Genomic DNA, 20,688 nt, shown 5'->3' with positions numbered 1-20,688 from the left:
CCTCCCGATAGCAAAGCTCGAGGACGAGACCTCCGCCACCCTGACTGAGGCCATCAAATCTGTATACAGCAGCCTCAAGTAGGACATAAAGTTGGGTTCAAAATTCAGTCGGGGCAGGAGCGAGAACAAGTCCAGCTGAGTGAATCGAACACCCTGTCCCTGTCGGCCAGAAATAACGCCGCCTGTACCCCTGCAGACCGAACCGCCGCCACCGCCACCGCTACGTGAGCCCGCCTGATATTATGCCGTGTCGCCTGTTGAGGCATAAAGCCCGCCTGGTCAGGGTGTACGAGATCTGTAATACACGGCAATAACCTATTCGCCAACGCCTTGGCCAATACCTTGGCCTCCACGTTTAACAGAGAAATTGGTTGGTACGAGGCATGCTGCTCCGGAGGCCGACCGGGCTTGTGGAACACCACCACCTCCGCATGTCTCCAGTCCGGGACCTGGCAGCCCGCTCCCTAGCCTCTACTACCACCGCTCTATAGTGAGCCCTGAATTGCAAATTAAACTTTTTGAAGAATTCGCTGGGGAAGCCATTAGGGCCGGGGGCCTTGCCAGTGTTCAGTTCCCTTAGAGCGACCCCCAGCTCGTCCTCCATCAGCGGGAGTTCAAGGCGGTCTTGGGTTTCATCTGAAACTGCTCGCGGTGGCAGATCTGCTATGAACTTGTCTACGAGATCTGCTGAAATGCATACATTCGGGGCATATAGGTCCGCGTAGTAAGCCGCGAAGCCCTCAGCTAGCTTTTTAGGATCCGTGACTGGGGACCCAGTATCGTCTTGAATCCTCGGGAGGGTCTGAGCCTGAGCGAGGCCCTGGCACAGTCTATGGAGCATCGTCCCTGATTTATCGCCCCATTGGTATACTCGGCTACGGGTCGCCAGCCACAACTGCCGCGCCTCATCCAACAACAGCGAGGCATAGGACTGCTGAGCCAGCAACAACTGCCCAACTGCCTGGTTCTCCCCCTCATTACTGCTGCGACGCTCCAAATCTGTGGTCTCGGCCTCAGCGAGATCCAAGGCCCCTCTGTGCTTCCTCTGAGCCGCCGCGCACCAAGCAATATCTATTCCCCGCAGTGTGGGTTTCATTGCTTCCCACAATGTCGTCGTGTCCGCCACCGTCCCCACATTTTCAGACAAGTAGTGAGCTATGGCCTCATTCATGTGCTGTTGATAGTATAACAATTGTGGATGCCAGATGGAGAGACGCCAGCGGAATGGCTGCCTCTGCCTATCCAGACATATGGTACAGCAGTGGGAGAATGATCCGACAGCCCGCGCGGTAGTATGTCTGCGGCCTCCACTCTACCAAGAGCCGCCCTAGGAACAAAAATGTAGTCCAGCCTGGAAAATGATTTATGGACTGCTGAGAGAAAGGTATATTCTCGCTGTGCGCCGTGCCTGTGCCTCCATGTATCCACCCAATTCAGGTTCCTGATCATATCACCCAATTTGGTGGGACTATCTGCCACGCTCACCTCTCAGGCCTGTACCTATCCCGTGTACTGTCCATGACATCATTCCAGTCACCACCTACCACCGTGAGGACATTCGGGATATCTGCCCATACTGCAAAAATCTTTTCCACGAGGGACCACTGTAAAGGGGGTGGGGCGTATACACTAACAAGCACAATGGGCTCCTCCCCAAGCGTACCCTGGACAAATATATAGCGGCCCTGCGGATCTACCCAGTGAGTGGAATGGGCATATGGGACCCTACGGTGCACCAAGATGGCCACCCCTCTGGAACCCTTGGTGAAACCGGCATGGAAGACCTGACTATAGCCATATCGTTGGAGGCAAAGTGTTTTATTACCTAGGAGGTGTGTTTCTTGCAACATCACTATGTCCGCCCCGCCCCCTTTGCCTGCCGCAAGACTGCCCCTCGTTTTATCTTATCCAGCACTCCCCGCACATTCCAACTGAGGACACAAATCGAGCCCCTGGGCGCACTGGCCCTACTATCTGGGCATGACATCAAAGACCCCCTAGATCCAAGAGCCACAACACGTGCCATGTAGGTGCATAACCAACCACTGTTGCAACATCGCCAGAACCGTGCCTCCCCCCAAACCAACATCAAACAACCCACCCCAACCCCAACCCCCTTCCCCACCCCATACCTCAAGAAACAATGAAGTACCTGTCGCGGTGTAGCAGGGTCTCCACCCCCAACACGAGGTCGATGACCCTCCACCCCAATGAATCCCCATAGAACTACCCTACCCCCAAAAACCTTCAACCACCAACCCACAACTGAGGGACCTCCCCCCGCCCGTGAGCAACCCTCCCTCCACCCCAGCCACCCTTGAATCACCTACAGAAATATCTCAACGCTTCAGCTAAGCTTCACACCCAGTCTGGTGGGGGCCAATGACACCCAAGGGTATGACACACAATCAGAGAGGGCTAGTACAGTATACCAACAACATGTCCCTTGAGACGTTCAGGTGCCCTTCGTCTGATTCCCAGCAGCTCCTTTCTTCTTCTCCGAAGCCGTGCCCGACAGAGACCGCTGCCTGGACCTGGACCTCCAGTTTTCTTTGCGCCGCGCCTCCCGGAGGGGCCGCGCCTGTGTCCCACCCTGCGAGGAGTCAGAGTCCAGCCCCGGAGGCGTATGTACTCTCACTGGCACTGTTTCATCCGTCCAAGGGAACACCTCCTCCGGGGATTCAAAGAAGTGGGTGCGGGATTGAAACACAGTAGGGCGTATGGTATTTTCAGGTCGCGCAACCGAGCCTTGGCCGCTGTAAAGGACTGCCGTTGTTGTTGTACCATACGGGTGTAATCTGGAAAGATCAGGACACGATGATTGTCATATAACAATGAATCCTTCGCTCTGGCCTGTTTTAGGATCATGTCCCTGTCGTGATAATTTAAGAGCTAAGCTATCACTGGCCGCGGCCGTGCCCCCACCGGCGTTTTTTGCATTGGTGCCCGATGCGCCCGCTCAATTACAAAGCATCGAGATAAGGTGTCAGGTGGAAGCCAGCTCTCAAGCCACCGCACCAGGAAGTCCTCCATGTTGCCCTTTTCGGCAGGCCGACAAAGCGAAGGTTGTTGCGCCTGGGGCGCCCCTCCTCATCCTCCACACGGAGCGCCAGGCCCTTCTGAATGGATTCCATGCTGGCCACCTTGCGCTTAAGGGTCGCAATATCATCCTCCGCCCCAGAGATGCGTGTTTTGGCCTCTGTAATGCGGGAGACCGCATTCCGCAGATCCTGGCGCAGTAGCGTGAGATCGGATCCCACGGCCCCAATCTTTGCATCCAACATGTCCCGGGATTGGGTGATGGCCACCATAAGGGCCGCATTGTCTGGCCCGGCATCCTGATGGCCACCCGAGGACCCCGCACCTCTACTGGGCCCCGTAAATGTATCAATCGGGCCATGCTTGGGGGCCCCCCTCCACCTGCTCCGCACGTCATGACTGCCCTGGATGATGCCACACAAAGTCCTGCCGTCGAAACCCTCAGGGGCGCAGCCGGCCACTCCACCTAGGGCCCCACCGCGGCCCGGCCCGGCCGCCAAGGTGCCGATCAGGGATACCCTCTGCTGTCGCTATGGCCAATAATGTTCCCGGGCCGCTCCTCCCGATCCTAGGGCTGCCCACTCTGTATGGACTGCAAGTAGTGACCCCTCCAGGTCTGAGCTCCACCACCGACGCAGGCGGGCCAAGGACCACAGCTGCCGGTCCCGGGTGTCAGCAGCCCCCCTCCGGTAATGACTCAGCCTGGTCCGGATCTTAATGGCAAAAGGGCCACCACACCGCCACCACACTCTCCGCGGCCCGACCCGGCCGCTGCTCGACTGATCTCAGGCCCCTTCAAGGAGTATTTTACACAGGGCCTTCCCTCGTTCTCATGTCTGGGGGGCACCACACACCTCCTTACTGTATGGGCCGTATGGCCAACGCCATCCGGGAAGGTCCGTCACCAGGACTGAAGTCGGGTGCCACCCCGAGGGAGCGCGCCAGCCTTGATCTCCCACTGCGCTGTCCAGGCCAGGTTGTCTCGCCCTCGCCTCTCACCGGGGCCCGGGATCTGCCGGCCACTCGAGATCTTCGTTGATAGTGGGGGCCCCAGATATTGTGGCTAGGGCCGCCAGTGGCCGGTGCCGGCCCCTAGCAAACCTGGGCTCTCCCCGCCAGGGCCGAGCCCCCAGCGCCGTCGCAGGTCTCCCGCCGGACCTCACGAAAATCGAGGTCCCAGCTGCAATCGGTGGCGTAGGCCGCACTCCCACAGCCGTCTCCGGCTAGTCCTCTGAACACCAAGGCGACAGGGGCCCCACTCATGGACAACCAACCCTGTCCGGGGAAGGCCACAGCAAGATCGGGGTCAGGAACCATCAGGGGAGGACGCCCCAGCGCCTAAAATGCTGCCGCTCCGCCCGGGCCAGGCCTCGTCGCTCTCTCTCCCCACGGATGCCAAGTGTCTGCCCGTCAGTTCAGGGCAATGCCAGCTGGTGGGGGCCCCAGACACCACCACCAGGATCGTCGGGCCAACTGCGGATTCCTGCCGATGCAGGCCCGCCGCTCACCATCCGCACCCCCGGTGCCTCCACTCTCCTCCGGTCGGGACTCTCGAAACTCGAGCTCCCCGGCTGCAGCAGGCCGAACAGGCCGCCCTGCTCTCGACTGCTGCTGTCAGGCCCCCGGTGCTCTAAATCGGCAGGAAGTTTGCTGGTGCGGAGCCGTTAGCATCCGATGCAGGATGCCACCCTCAGGGTCACTCTAGGGCAGGGAAGGCAGGATCAGTTGTCGGATAGCTGGCTGGCGGGGACGGAGCTCTACTAAGCTGCGTCCGCCATACTGGCTGTCCAAGCCACGCCCCCCAATGAATTCTAAGTTTGATATTATGATTATATTTTACAAACGAAGAATTGTATGTAACATATAGAAAAACTACGAGTCTGTCTAAACTTTTTATTATTTTGTAGTACAACACGTGACACGCAACAAAATGAGTTTAAAAATGGCTACTCTTGACTTTGTAAATATCGGTGAGCAAGGCGGCAAGGACCGCTGAAACTCGTTCGAGTCAGGCCGAATAAAACCGATTTTTAGCCAGCTACACAAGGCGTAGTTGTTATCTTTTGCAAGCAACAAAGGTGACGCGGAGCATATATATATATATATATATATATATATATATATATATATATATATATTCACTGAAAAAACCATAGGTTATAGACCATATATAGTTAGGAATTTGCATTTACAAAACCTTGAAAATTCACTGAAAATACCATAGGTTAGAGACCATATATAGTTAGCTGGACATTTTATTGACATAAAACCAATGAAATTCCATATATAGTTAGTTGCACTAACTATATATCGCGCACCCGCAATCCACTGCTGATGATGTCACATATTACATCATTCATGACATGGTCAGTGACATCACTGATGACATCACTGATGACATCTCAAATGACATCACTGATGACATCACTGATGACATCTCAAATGACATCACTGATGACATCATCTAGTGTCTGTGTGTTTTTGTAAAGTTTAAATATGTTTTACATATTGAAGAATGAGTGGATGTATGGAAGACTGAGTGTGTGTGTGGCTGGCTGGGAGGTGTGTGACTCTGTGCATATCAATGTGTACTTGTATCAGTGATTGTATAAGAGAGTAAGTATGTGTTAGTATATGTGTGAAAAGTATGGTGTTCTGTGTTTAACTGTATAGATGAGGAAATCGAAGTGTGATTGATTCTTCACAGGACTGACTAGGTGTATGAGTGCATATGATAGTGTTGTAATAATGAGTGACTGTATGTATGAGTGATTGTATGGGTGAATGAGTGAATGTGTGTGTAGACGTAGCAATCAGTGAGTGCGTATGTAGTAACTGGTATTGGTGTGTCATGATGTCATCAGTGATGTCATTTGAGATGTCATCAGTGATGTCATTTGAGATGTCATCAGTGATGTCATCAGTGATGTCACTGAAGTATGGTGTTCTGTGTTTAACTGTATAGATGAGGAAATGGAAGTGTGATTGATTCTTTACAGGACTGACTAGGTGTGTGAGTAACTCCATGGATGAGTGGCAGTGTGTGAGTGTCTGCATAGGTGTATGAGTGCATATGATAGTGTTGTAATAATGAGTGACTGTATGTATGAGTGATTGTATGGGTGAATGAGTGAATGTGTGTGTAGACGTAGGAATCAGTGAGTGCGTATGTAGTAACTGGTATTGGTGTGTCATGATGTCATCAGTGATGTCATTTGAGATGTCATTTGAGATGTCATCAGTGATGTCATCAGTGATGTCACTGACCATGTCATGAATGATGTAATATGTGACATCATCAGCAGTGGATTGCGGGTGCGCGATATATAGTTATTGCAACTAACTATATATGGAATTTCATTGGTTTTATGTCAATAAAATGTCCAGCTAACTATATATGGTCTCTAACCTATGGTATTTTCAGTGAATTTTCAAGGTTTTGTAAATGCAAATTCCTAACTATATATGGTCTATAACCTATGGTTTTTTCAGTGAATTTAATTGGTTTTTTAAAAGCTAATATCTATAGCTGTAAAATATATTCTTTATTACGTGACGTATCACGTAGCCACGTGAGACGCCTCATGACGCGTCGCATAACCGTGACGTATCGGCTCTGCAGCGCAAACAAAACCCGTAACGTAAGCGTGCCGGAGCACGCTTACAGATATATATATTTTTTTTAACCTTAATTAGACAAAATCCACACGTGCACATATCTTGAGGCCTTGCAAAGGCACATCAAACAAACAGTCCCTGCAATTTTGCCAAGTTTGCTGGAAATCTATTCCCTTAATTTTTTTTTTACTGTTTCTCTTGGTTTTCCCCTTGTTACGCTTACCGGGACGCTACCCGGTATGCGAACCGGACGCTCCAAAAACACAAGATGGCGGACTCCCGCTACGCTGCCGGTTAGCTGCCCGGTTCGCGTACCGGGAAGCGCCTCTACCGCGAAAAATCGCGGGGGACTTTAATATCCCCCTCATCAATCCTAGGGGGTCAGGAGTGGTCTACCTTGCCCCCTTTCCTTCATTTCCCCCTTCTTTTTTCACCACATCTTGTCTCTCGAACCTACCGAGAGACAAGATGGCGGCCGCTCCGGACTGTTTACAATGTTGACAGCTACGCTGCCGGTTAGCTGCCCGGTTAGCTGCCCGGTGAGCTGCCCGGTGAGCTGCCCGGTTCGCGTACCGGGACGCGCCTCTACGGCGTAAAATCGCAAAACATTTTTTTTTATTTTTTTCCCCGCGGGGCACTTTAATATCCCCCTCATCAATCCTAGGGGGTCAGGAGTGGTCTACCTTGCCCCCTTTCCTTCATTTCCCCCTTCGTTTTTCACCACATCTTGTCTCTCGATCGTACCGAGAGACAAGATGGCGGCCGCTCCGGACTGTTTAGAATGTTGACAGACACCGGAGAGCCAATCAGCTTCGCTTCGCGAAGTTCCGTTACGCGTCAGGTACGCGAACCGGGGCGCTAACCGGAGCGCTGTCACAGATATATATATTTTTTTAAACGTTAATTTCTCAAAATCCACTGGAGCACATATATTGAGACATAGCAAAGGCATGTCGGGCAAACCATATCTACAATTGTGCCAAGTTTCATGTAAATCTATTCAGCCGTTCGAGCTAAAAGTGAGTCCAACCGCCCTATCGAAAAATGAATGGGAAAAACGCGTTTTGGGACCCCCCTTTTTTCTCGGCCCCCCCTTGACGAAACCCCCCCGAACTTTCAGGGGCTGCTCAGAAACAAAATGTGCAATTTTCCTGAAAATTTCAGCCAATTCCGTCCACAAACGCCAAAGTTATTAGACATAGAATTTTCAGAAATCCCATAGAGAAAAAATCCTAACTATATATACCCACTGGCTATCGCCAGTAGGTAATATACATATTTAAACATATATAATCTGCATATCTATATAAATATAAATGCATGCATACATATACATATATGCATACATATGCATGTTATTTACATGAAAGTTTTAAAAACACTAATAAAAGCAAAGCTAAAAAGCCACCTCATTACAAACAGAATGGCTTTAACTTAAACGAGGGCGAGATCTATTGCATTTTCAATGCTTGTTTACTTTGGTTCTATCAAGAAGGCATTCAGATGTGTCACACATTTGCCATAAATTCTGAATGTTAGCACTCTAGTTGCTCATTAGATCACTGTAGTAAAGCTAGTGCTCACCAGGGAAGTCTGCTGCTAATCATGGTTTGCAGCCATTTTCCCGCATTTTTTATCCCGCAGACTTTCAGTCCGCATACCATTATCCCGCAAGGTCATTGACCTCGCATACCATTATCCCGCATTTTTTCAAAACGCATGTGCATTTATCGCGCATGCCTTTACAAAGAATTACGTTTTAAAGGCATGTATGGTAAATGCATTTGCGTTGTGAAAACCACGATGACGAGAGAGGTAAGTGGGTTTGTGTTCATTTTTTCGTGGGTTAGTGATTGTGTAGTGTAGTGTAGTGTTGTGTAGTGTAGTGTTGTGTTAGTGTAGTGTAGAGTTGTGGTGGTTGTTTAGTGTAGGGTCATGCTGGGGGTAGTGTTTTAGGGTTTAGGGTTGTGTTGTAGTGTTTGCGTAGTGTAGGGTCATGCTGGGGGTAGTGTTTTAGGGTTTAGGGTAGTGTTGTAGTGTTTGCGTAGTATAGGGTCATGCTGGGGGTAGTGTTTTAGGGTTTAGGGTTGTGTTGTAGTGTTTGCGTAGTGTAGGGTCATGCTGGGGCTAGTGTTTTAGGGTTTAGGGTAGTGTTGTAGTGTTTGCGTAGTGTAGGGTCATGCTGGGCGTAGTGTTTTAGGGTTTAGGATAGTGTTGTAGTGTTTGCGTAGTGTAGGGTCATGCTGGGGGTAGTGTTTTAGGGTTTTGGGTAGTGTTGTAGTGTTTGTGCAGTGTAGGGTCATGCTGGGGTGTAGTATTTTAGGGTTTAGGGTAGTGTTGTAGTGTTTGCATAGTGTAGGGTCATGCTGGGGGTAGTGTTTTAGGGTTTTGGGTAGTGTTGTAGTGTTTGCGTAGTGTAGGGTCATGCTGGGGGTAGTGTTTTAGGGTTTTGGGTAGTGTTGTAGTGTTTGCGTAGTGTAGGGTCATGCTGGGGTGTAGTGTTTTAGGGTTTTGGGTAGTGTTGTAGTGTTTGCGTAGTGTAGGGTCATGCTGGGGTGTAGTGTTTTAGGGTTTTGGGTAGTGTTGTAGTGTTTGCGTAGTGTAGGGTCATGCTGGGGGTAGTGTTTTAGGGTTTTGGGTAGTGTTGTAGTGTTTGCGTAGTGTAGGGTCATGCTGGGGGGTAGTGTTTTAGGGTTTTGGGTAGTGTTGTAGTGTTTGCGTAGTGTAGGGTCATGCTGGGGGTAGTGTTTTAGGGTTTTGGGTAGTGTTGTAGTGTTTGCGTAGTGTAGGGTCATGCTGGGGGTAGTGTTTTAGGGTTTTGGGTAGTGTTGTAGTGTTTGCGTAGTGTAGGGTCATGCTGGGGTGTAGTGTTTTAGGGTTTTGGGTAGTGTTGTAGTGTTTGCGTAGTGTAGGGTCATGCTGGGGTGTAGTGTTTTAGGGTTTTGGGTAGTGTTGTAGTGTTTGCGTAGTGTAGGGTCATGCTGGGGGTAGTGTTTTAGGGTTTTGGGTAGTGTTGTAGTGTTTGCGTAGTGTAGGGTCATGCTGGGGTGTAGTGTTTTAGGGTTTTGGGTAGTGTTGTAGTGTTTGCGTAGTGTAGGGTCATGCTGGGGGTAGTGTTTTAGGGTTTTGGGTAGTGTTGTAGTGTTTGCGTAGTGTAGGGTCATGCTGGGGGTAGTGTTTTAGGGTTTTGGGTAGTGTTGTAGTGTTTGCGTAGTGTAGGGTCATGCTGGGGGGTAGTGTTTTAGGGTTTTGGGTAGTGTTGTAGTGTTTGCGTAGTGTAGGGTCATGCTGGGGGGTAGTGTTTTAGGGTTTTGGGTAGTGTTGTAGTGTTTGCGTAGTGTAGGGTCATGCTGGGGGTAGTGTTTTAGGGTTTTGGGTAGTGTTGTAGTGTTTGCGTAGTGTAGGGTCATGCTGGGGGTAGTGTTTTAGGGTTTAGGGTAGTATTGTAGTGTTTGCGTAGTGTAGGGTCATGCTGGGGGTAGTGTTTTAGGGTTTAGGGTAGCGTTGTAGTGTTTGCGTAGTGTAGGGTCATGCTGGGGGTAGTGTTTTAGGGTTTAGGGTAGCGTTGTAGTGTTTGCGTAGTGTAGGGTCATGCTGGGGGTAGTGTTTTAGGGTTTAGGGTAGTGTTGTAGTGTTTGCGTAGTGTAGGGTCATGCTGAGGTGTAGTGTTTTAGGATTTTGGGTAGTGTTAAAAAGTGTTTGCGTAGTGTAGGGTCATGCTGGGGGTAGTGTTTTAGGGTTTAGGGTAGTGTTGTAGTGTTTGTGTAGTGTAGGGTCATGCTGGGGGTAGTGTTTTAGGGTTTAGGGTAGTGTTGTAGTGTTTGCGTAGTGTAGGGTCATGCTGGGGTGTAGTGTTTTAGGGTTTTGGGTAGTGTTGTAGTGTTTGCGTAGTGTAGGGTCATGCTGGGGGTAGTGTTTTAGGGTTTAGGGTAGTGTTGTAGTGTTTGTGTAGTGTAGGGTCATGCTGGGGGTAGTGTTTTAGGGTTTAGGGTAGTGTTGTACTGTTTGTGTAGTGTAGGGTCATGCTGGGGGTAGTGTTTAGGGTTTAGGGTAGTTTAGTTGTTTAGTGTATGCTAAAGGCATATTCGTTCTAAAAGTTTTCGTTATTTTAATTTGCGGCCTAAAAGTACATGCGGGATTTTTTTTGCCGACTGATGGTATGCGGGATTTCGTCATATATTCGCTAATCATACTTTCTATGGCAAAATGAACCCCCTCATTTTGTTCATTTTTAAATTAAATGTTTTAAGAGTTACCACTTTATTCCAATCAAGATGGCTTCAGGTGTGCCATACCTTTGTAATAAGTAGGACTGTTAGCACTCTAGTTGTTCTTTAGAACACTCTGGGACATTCTGTGATTGGGCTATAGTTGGGCTACATCTGGCTGATATTTGGGCTACATTTGTTTTTTTTGTCTCTGGTGGCCATCTTTGGGCTACATTGGGCTACATTGGGCTACATTGGGCTACATTTGGGCTCCAACATATATATAGCCCAATGTAGCCCAATATATATTTTTCAAAGTTAATTTTCGTAAAAACCACTGGAGCCTATATCTTGAGACATAGCAAAGGCACATCGGGCTACCAGTCCCTACAATTTTGCCAAGTTTGGTGTAAATCCATTCAGCCGTTCAGGCTAAAAGTGAGGCCAACCGCCCTATGGAAAATTGCATGGGAAAAACACGTTTTGGGACCCCCCTTTTTTCTCAGCCCCCCCTTGACGAAACCCCCCCAAATTTTCAGGGGCTGCTCAGAAACGAAATGTTCCATTTTCCTGAAAATTTCAGCCAATTCTGTCCTCAAACGCCGAAGTTATTCGACATAGAATTTTCAAAAATCCCATAGGAAAAAAATCCTAACTATATATACCTACTGGCTATCGCCAGTAGGTAATATATATATATATGTATAATATTGACGGCCGGCCCGGCCGTGGGGCGCACCGCCGCTTATGAGAGCGGCTCCGCTGCTGTTCGCTGCTGTTCGTTGAATGGCGGAGCGGATCAAACAGGCGAGCGGCTGAATGTGGAAAGGTGCTGGGGGCTCACCGATGGATTTGTTTGGATAATTGCCGCAAGTTGCCAGCAGCCCACTTGGGTAGAATTGACACTGAGACTCCCAGTCCCATAATGCACTGCGTTGTTACTCACCTGAGTTGCATTGCCAGCAGTTAATAAAGGGTGAACACTGGAAGCCTTGCATGTTGGTTTTTCTTTGGGCAGCAGCACAACCTCAGATGAAGGGCGTTGGCCCGAAACGCGTCAGGTCGCTGCAGACGCCGGTTTGCCTGACACCTTTCCTGACCCTACACACGCCGACTTGGAGTGCGCCTTGCCTTGGGGGCAAACTGTGAACCTTAATATTGACGGCCGGCCCGGCCGTGGGGCGCACCGCCGCTTATGAGAGCGGCTCCGCTGCTGTTCGTTGAATGGCGGAGCGGATCAAACAGGCGAGCGGCTGAATGTGGAAAGGTGCTGGGGGCTCACCGATGGATTTGTTTGGATAATTGCCGCAAGTTGCCAGCAGCCCACTTGGGTAGAATTGACACTGAGACTCCCAGTCCCATAATGCACTGCGTTGTTACTCACCTGAGTTGCATTGCCAGCAGTTAATAAAGGGTGAACACTGGAAGCCTTGCATGTTGGTTTTTCTTTGGGCAGCAGCACAACCTCAGATGAAGGGCGTTGGCCCGAAACGCGTCAGGTCGCTGCAGACGCCGGTTTGCCTGACACCTTTCCTGACCCTACACACGCCGACTTGGAGTGCGCCTTGCCTTGGGGGCAAACTGTGAACCTTAATATTGACGGCCGGCCCGGCCGTGGGGCGCACCGCCGCTTATGAGAGCGGCTCCGCTGCTGTTCGTTGAATGGCGGAGCGGATCAAACAGGCGAGCGGCTGAATGTGGAAAGGTGCTGGGGGCTCACCGATGGATTTGTTTGGATAATTGCCGCAAGTTGCCAGCAGCCCACTTGGGTAGAATTGACACTGAGACTCCCAGTCCCATAATGCACTGCGTTGTTACTCACCTGAGTTGCATTGCCAGCAGTTAATAAAGGGTGAACACTGGAAGCCTTGCATGTTGGTTTTTCTTTGGGCAGCAGCACAACCTCAGATGAAGGGCGTTGGCCCGAAACGCGTCAGGTCGCTGCAGACGCCGGTTTGCCTGACACCTTTCCTGACCCTACACACGCCGACTTGGAGTGCGCCTTGCCTTGGGGGCAAACTGTGAACCTTAATATTGACGGCCGGCCCGGCCGTGGGGCGCACCGCCGCTTATGAGAGCGGCTCCGCTGCTGTTCGTTGAATGGCGGAGCGGATCAAACAGGCGAGCGGCTGAATGTGGAAAGGTGCTGGGGGCTCACCGATGGATTTGTTTGGATAATTGCCGCAAGTTGCCAGCAGCCCACTTGGGTAGAATTGACACTGAGACTCCCAGTCCCATAATGCACTGCGTTGTTACTCACCTGAGTTGCATTGCCAGCAGTTAATAAAGGGTGAACACTGGAAGCCTTGCATGTTGGTTTTTCTTTGGGCAGCAGCACAACCTCAGATGAAGGGCGTTGGCCCGAAACGCGTCAGGTCGCTGCAGACGCCGGTTTGCCTGACACCTTTCCTGACCCTACACACGCCGACTTGGAGTGCGCCTTGCCTTGGGGGCAAACTGTGAACCTTAATATTGACGGCCGGCCCGGCCGTGGGGCGCACCGCCGCTTATGAGAGCGGCTCCGCTGCTGTTCGATGAATGGCGGAGCGGATCAAACAGGCGAGCGGCTGAATGTGGAAAGGTGCTGGGGGCTCACCGATGGATTTGTTTGGATAATTGCCGCAAGTTGCCAGCAGCCCACTTGGGTAGAATTGACACTGAGACTCCCAGTCCCATAATGCACTGCGTTGTTACTCACCTGAGTTGCATTGCCAGCAGTTAATAAAGGGTGAACACTGGAAGCCTTGCATGTTGGTTTTTCTTTGGGCAGCAGCACAACCTCAGATGAAGGGCGTTGGCCCGAAACGCGTCAGGTCGCTGCAGACGCCGGTTTGCCTGACACCTTTCCTGACCCTACACACGCCGACTTGGAGTGCGCCTTGCCTTGGGGGCAAACTGTGAACCTTAATATTGACGGCCGGCCCGGCCGTGGGGCGCACCGCCGCTTATGAGAGCGGCTCCGCTGCTGTTCGTTGAATGGCGGAGCGGATCAAACAGGCGAGCGGCTGAATGTGGAAAGGTGCTGGGGGCTCACCGATGGATTTGTTTGGATAATTGCCGCAAGTTGCCAGCAGCCCACTTGGGTAGAATTGACACTGAGACTCCCAGTCCCATAATGCACTGCGTTGTTACTCACCTGAGTTGCATTGCCAGCAGTTAATAAAGGGTGAACACTGGAAGCCTTGCATGTTGGTTTTTCTTTGGGCAGCAGCACAACCTCAGATGAAGGGCGTTGGCCCGAAACGCGTCAGGTCGCTGCAGACGCCGGTTTGCCTGACACCTTTCCTGACCCTACACACGCCGACTTGGAGTGCGCCTTGCCTTGGGGGCAAACTGTGAACCTTAATATTGACGGCCGGCCCGGCCGTGGGGCGCACCGCCGCTTATGAGAGCGGCTCCGCTGCTGTTCGTTGAATGGCGGAGCGGATCAAACAGGCGAGCGGCTGAATGTGGAAAGGTGCTGGGGGCTCACCGATGGATTTGTTTGGATAATTGCCGCAAGTTGCCAGCAGCCCACTTGGGTAGAATTGACACTGAGACTCCCAGTCCCATAATGCACTGCGTTGTTACTCACCTGAGTTGCATTGCCAGCAGTTAATAAAGGGTGAACACTGGAAGCCTTGCATGTTGGTTTTTCTTTGGGCAGCAGCACAACCTCAGATGAAGGGCGTTGGCCCGAAACGCGTCAGGTCGCTGCAGACGCCGGTTTGCCTGACACCTTTCCTGACCCTACACACGCCGACTTGGAGTGCGCCTTGCCTTGGGGGCAAACTGTGAACCTTAATATTGACGGCCGGCCCGGCCGTGGGGCGCACCGCCGCTTATGAGAGCGGCTCCGCTGCTGTTCGTTGAATGGCGGAGCGGATCAAACAGGCGAGCGGCTGAATGTGGAAAGGTGCTGGGGGCTCACCGATGGATTTGTTTGGATAATTGCCGCAAGTTGCCAGCAGCCCACTTGGGTAGAATTGACACTGAGACTCCCAGTCCCATAATGCACTGCGTTGTTACTCACCTGAGTTGCATTGCCAGCAGTTAATAAAGGGTGAACACTGGAAGCCTTGCATGTTGGTTTTTCTTTGGGCAGCAGCACAACCTCAGATGAAGGGCGTTGGCCCGAAACGCGTCAGGTCGCTGCAGACGCCGGTTTGCCTGACACCTTTCCTGACCCTACACACGCCGACTTGGAGTGCGCCTTGCCTTGGGGGCAAACTGTGAACCTTAATATTGACGGCCGGCCCGGCCGTGGGGCGCACCGCCGCTTATGAGAGCGGCTCCGCTGCTGTTCGTTGAATGGCGGAGCGGATCAAACAGGCGAGCGGCTGAATGTGGAAAGGTGCTGGGGGCTCACCGATGGATTTGTTTGGATAATTGCCGCAAGTTGCCAGCAGCCCACTTGGGTAGAATTGACACTGAGACTCCCAGTCCCATAATGCACTGCGTTGTTACTCACCTGAGTTGCATTGCCAGCAGTTAATAAAGGGTGAACACTGGAAGCCTTGCATGTTGGTTTTTCTTTGGGCAGCAGCACAACCTCAGATGAAGGGCGTTGGCCCGAAACGCGTCAGGTCGCTGCAGACGCCGGTTTGCCTGACACCTTTCCTGACCCTACACACGCCGACTTGGAGTGCGCCTTGCCTTGGGGGCAAACTGTGAACCTTAATATTGACGGCCGGCCCGGCCGTGGGGCGCACCGCCGCTTATGAGAGCGGCTCCGCTGCTGTTCGTTGAATGGCGGAGCGGATCAAACAGGCGAGCGGCTGAATGTGGAAAGGTGCTGGGGGCTCACCGATGGATTTGTTTGGATAATTGCCGCAAGTTGCCAGCAGCCCACTTGGGTAGAATTGACACTGAGACTCCCAGTCCCATAATGCACTGCGTTGTTACTCACCTGAGTTGCATTGCCAGCAGTTAATAAAGGGTGAACACTGGAAGCCTTGCATGTTGGTTTTTCTTTGGGCAGCAGCACAACCTCAGATGAAGGGCGTTGGCCCGAAACGCGTCAGGTCGCTGCAGACGCCGGTTTGCCTGACACCTTTCCTGACCCTACACACGCCGACTTGGAGTGCGCCTTGCCTTGGGGGCAAACTGTGAACCTTAATATTGACGGCCGGCCCGGCCGTGGGGCGCACCGCCGCTTATGAGAGCGGCTCCGCTGCTGTTCGTTGAATGGCGGAGCGGATCAAACAGGCGAGCGGCTGAATGTGGAAAGGTGCTGGGGGCTCACCGATGGATTTGTTTGGATAATTGCCGCAAGTTGCCAGCAGCCCACTTGGGTAGAATTGACACTGAGACTCCCAGTCCCATAATGCACTGCGTTGTTACTCACCTGAGTTGCATTGCCAGCAGTTAATAAAGGGTGAACACTGGAAGCCTTGCATGTTGGTTTTTCTTTGGGCAGCAGCACAACCTCAGATGAAGGGCGTTGGCCCGAAACGCGTCAGGTCGCTGCAGACGCCGGTTTGCCTGACACCTTTCCTGACCCTACACACGCCGACTTGGAGTGCGCCTTGCCTTGGGGGCAAACTGTGAACCTTAATATATATATATATATATATATATATATATATATGAAGTCCAAACCTTTGTAATTTCCCAGGAAAAAGACGCTGACACCATGGGATTCAACAAAGAGGGATTTTATTAGCCTCTACGACGACTGTTAACGCGTTTCGACGGGACAACCGCCTTGCTCACAACAGTCCTACAGTATATATATATATACTATTATAAAGAGAGAACAGAAACCTTTTGGCAAGGTAAACTCGGGAACCACAGCGCCAATCCACACACCCAATACATTGTTGTAATCCTCAGGGTGTGTAGATGGACATAGGCTGCATAAAATAAAAAAAACGTAAATTAAAAAATTAAACTTTAAAAGCAAAGTAGTCCCCTAAAAGTAGCACCGCGACGTAGCTCTGGCCGCGACCTAGCGATGTCCGCAACGTGCGTGATGACGACAGTCGGGGAGGAGCGGTGACGAGCAGCCAGGAGTGGCGTTGAAGTCCGGAGCGCGGGGAAGAGCTGCGGCTCAGGTACGGCAAAGGCAAAGGCGAGGCGGGAGGGAGGCGGGAGGGAGGCGGGAGGGAGGCGGGAGGCGGTCTGGGCAATGTCGGGGTGGGCGGGGGGCGGGGCGGGGGCCGGGGCGGGAGTGCACCCAAGCCTGAAATGTTGCCCCCCGCCCCCTTCTGCCCCAGGCAACGCTGCCGCGATCCGGAAATGCTGCCCCCAGCCCCCTTCTGCCCCAGGCAACGCTGGGGCGGGCTGCTAGTATATATATATATATATATATATATATATATATATATATATATATATATATATATATATATATATATATATATATATATATATATGCAACGCTCTGTTTCCCTGCCGTTTGAAAGACGGGTCACTCGCGAGTGGGTGCAGTCTGCGGCGGCGGGGCCCCGCACTAGTATCACGCTCAATTTCCTCAAAGATTGTTCGAAAATCAGCACTCGTAGACAGAAGGGTAATGCCTTTCCATGGGTTTATTTTACAGTGTCAACAGACGCGTTTCAGCTACAAGCCTTCGTCAGTGTTGTCAACGCGCGCCTGGCAACCAAAACATTTAAAGGGATGTCATGTGATCCTATTCACATTAGAAGAAGGACTGATACGTTAGGGGTCGCGCCATATTGGAATATGCAAATGCTGTGATAGCATGTATGCAATTCCATGCTTTGCGTAGCATATAGCCGTGTATCGGCCATGCATCCTGGTGTAGGGGTTTTAATACTGGCCTGTGTTATTAAACATCCATAATATTTTATATTAAAGAGTAACATTTAACGATGAAGACATTCGTTAGTCTTTATGTTGCCGTGTATCGGCAGGTCACCCCTTAATGGGGATTCTTATAGATGACTGGCAAGCCCCTATACCTAGGATGAAAAAAGGGGGCACCACCCAATTACGACCCAGTCTTAGACTATATCTATTCTTTCCGCGCTTAAGCAAATAAAGATATACATCCCTCAGTAGCTAATTCCCGTTCTTATACTAATGCACGGCATACGATTCAGCACTAAGGTTTAAATCAAGAGTAGTGAAACTAAGTTTTAAGTTATATACATCCACATTTCGGTGGAAATTAAATTCATACATATTTTTCTTCATTTCCCACCATGTCTTTAGAACTCAAGCTAGATTGGGTTTGCATCATAAATTCTATTCAGGGATATTCGTCATCCTCTCTCAATAAGATATTGATTATGTCCCTGGTATTTAGTTAGTGTCCATCTAGCGCCATTCAGTTCTTCCAATCGATATTATTACTTGCCCAGATGTACTGCGAGTTCTTCCCCACTGTTCAGCCCCAGTGGTGCCTTGGTCATCATATCGATTATATACCTCGATTCGAGGCGTCTGAGCTGTTTCAGCCTATCACCTCCCCTGATGTTTGCTGGAATGAAATCAAGACCAAAGTATTGAAGTTTTTTCCTATCCTTATTGTGTTTTTCACAAAAGTGTCTTGCAACCGGATAGGCTGGATCCACTCTCTCAATGGCACGCTGGTGCTCCAGAATCCTGATCTTTAGGGGGTGAATTGTACTGCCCACATATCGAAGGCCGCATGGACAGACAAGGCAGTATACCGCATAAGGAGTGCTACATGTGAGAAATTTCTTAATGGGTCTGCTCATCTCCGCCCCTGCCACCCAGTATGATAAGATCCTTCTACTCCCTGCGCAGGCTTTACATTTGCCGCATGGGAAGAACCCCTTCATTTCCGCCAGTCCACCAACTTTTGGTTTCTTTTTTTCATAGTGGCTTTTCACCAGGTTGTCTTTCAGTGACCGTGCTTTGCGGAAAGTTATCAAGGGTTTCAGAGGGATATCCTCTTTGATTACTGGATCCGTCAGGAGCACATGCCAGTTTTTTAAGAAGATTCTTCTCAGGTTTTGTGACTCAGTACAATAGGGTGTAATCATCCTGAATTTTCCACCTGTATCTGTCTCCTTGTTCGCTTTCGGCTGTAGTAGGGTTGCTCTTGGTATTTTTCTTACTCTTGTTAGAGTTTTGGTAAGTGCCTGAGTGTTGTACCCTCTCACAGTAAATCTTTCGATACAGTCTTTTGCTGCCACTTCGAAGTCCTCATTCCTGCTACTATTCCTTTTCAGTCTCAGTAGCTACCCATACGGGATACTTTGGATGAGTTTTATTGGATGGTTGCTGTTCGCCATCAGCGTGGAGTTTCCGGCCGTTGGTTTCCGGTATAGTGAGGTGTGCAGTTTGCCTTCACTCACAAACACTCTAAGGTCGAGATAGTCCGCTGCCACCGGACTTACTGTCCCAGAGAAGTGTAAGTTACAGATGTTGTTGTTCAGGACCTCGGTATATTGATGAGCCGTCTCCATCGTCCCTTGCCACACGATGAAGAGGTCATCAATATACCGGTACCACCTCACCACTCTACCTGCCACCTGTTCGCCTTTCTCAAGTGCCATGGGCACTCGCTCCTCCCACCAGCCGACGAATAAATTCGCGTAGCTGGGAGCAAAGCAAGTGCCCATCGCAGTCCCAGACACCTGAGTGTACAGTTGGTCATCGAACAGGAAGATGTTCTTGGCAAGGCAGAATTCAACAAACTCCAAGAGCATACAGTTGTGCAGTGCATATCTTGCCGGTCTTTTGTTCAGAAAGTGTTCAATCGCAGTTAGCCCCAGTTCGTGCTTGATGTTAGTATATAAACTGGTAATATCTAATACCATTATCAGATATGTGGGGTCCCAGACAAGATCCTCTATTTTGCCTAGAAAATCCTTTGTATCTTTTATATGCGATTTCAGTTCCGTCACCAGGGGGTAAAGGTGACTGTCGATAAACTTCGACATGTTTTCTGTTAGCCCATTGATTGAAGATACAATTGGTCTCCCTGGTGGTTCAGTGGCATTCTTATGCAACTTTGGTAAGTGATAAAATGTCGGTATAGTCGGGTTGTTGCTCCGTAGAAAGATGTTTTCTTCACTCCCCAACATTGATCTCTTATACCATTTATTCACTAATTCTTCATATTGCAAGATGCTCTCTTTGTATTTGTCCATCTCAATTTTGTGGTAGTAATTTGTATCTGAGAGTTGTCTGACTGCTTCCTTATGGTAGTATTCACGTGTTAATAACACGACATTACCTCCCTTGTCGGAGGGCTTTATAATAATATCGTCGTCTTCCTGCAGGGCTTTAAGTGCTTTTCTTTCTTGTGTAGTTAGGTTATCCTTCCAATTGGATTTCCGGTTTCTTTGGTTCCCCCTCATAACCACCAGATCTTTGAGTACCGTTTCCGAGAATGCATCAATTGCATCCCACGGCATTACTGGACAGAAGGTTGAGGCTGTTTTAAAGGTACTTTCCTCCCTTTCTTGTTCGATGTTATGCTGTTTGGCTTTTTCAATTATAGTTTCATGCTGTGTTAATTGCTCGAGTCTCAGATTTTCCAGAGTGTCAATGCTCTTTATATCATCACATGATAGTGTATCCGTGACTGTCATTCTTTTTGTTGTTAATGCCGGACCTTTGGTTGCTACTCTGAGTTTGTGATACTTGTGCAACTTCAGTTTTCTAATAAAACTGTATAGATCGATCCTGGTTTGGGTGTACTCGCTCTTGTTGTTGGGGCAGAAGCTCAGATCCAAACTAAGAAGTTGTTCCTCCGGTTTAGTTAAATGTCTCTGAGTGAGATTCACTACAGTGAGGCAGTCTTTTAAGCCTAGCGTTTGTGGGTCTTTTTCTTGCCTCTCCACGTTTGCCCTTTTCCTCTTCCAGCCACCTCCGGCCCTGCGGGTCCTTCGTTTGGTTTTTC

Source organism: Lissotriton helveticus, chromosome 7 (assembly GCF_964261635.1).
Source record: "Lissotriton helveticus chromosome 7, aLisHel1.1, whole genome shotgun sequence".
In the NCBI taxonomy this organism is placed as follows: Eukaryota; Metazoa; Chordata; class Amphibia; order Caudata; family Salamandridae; genus Lissotriton; species Lissotriton helveticus.
This window is presented reverse-complemented; position numbering follows the sequence as displayed.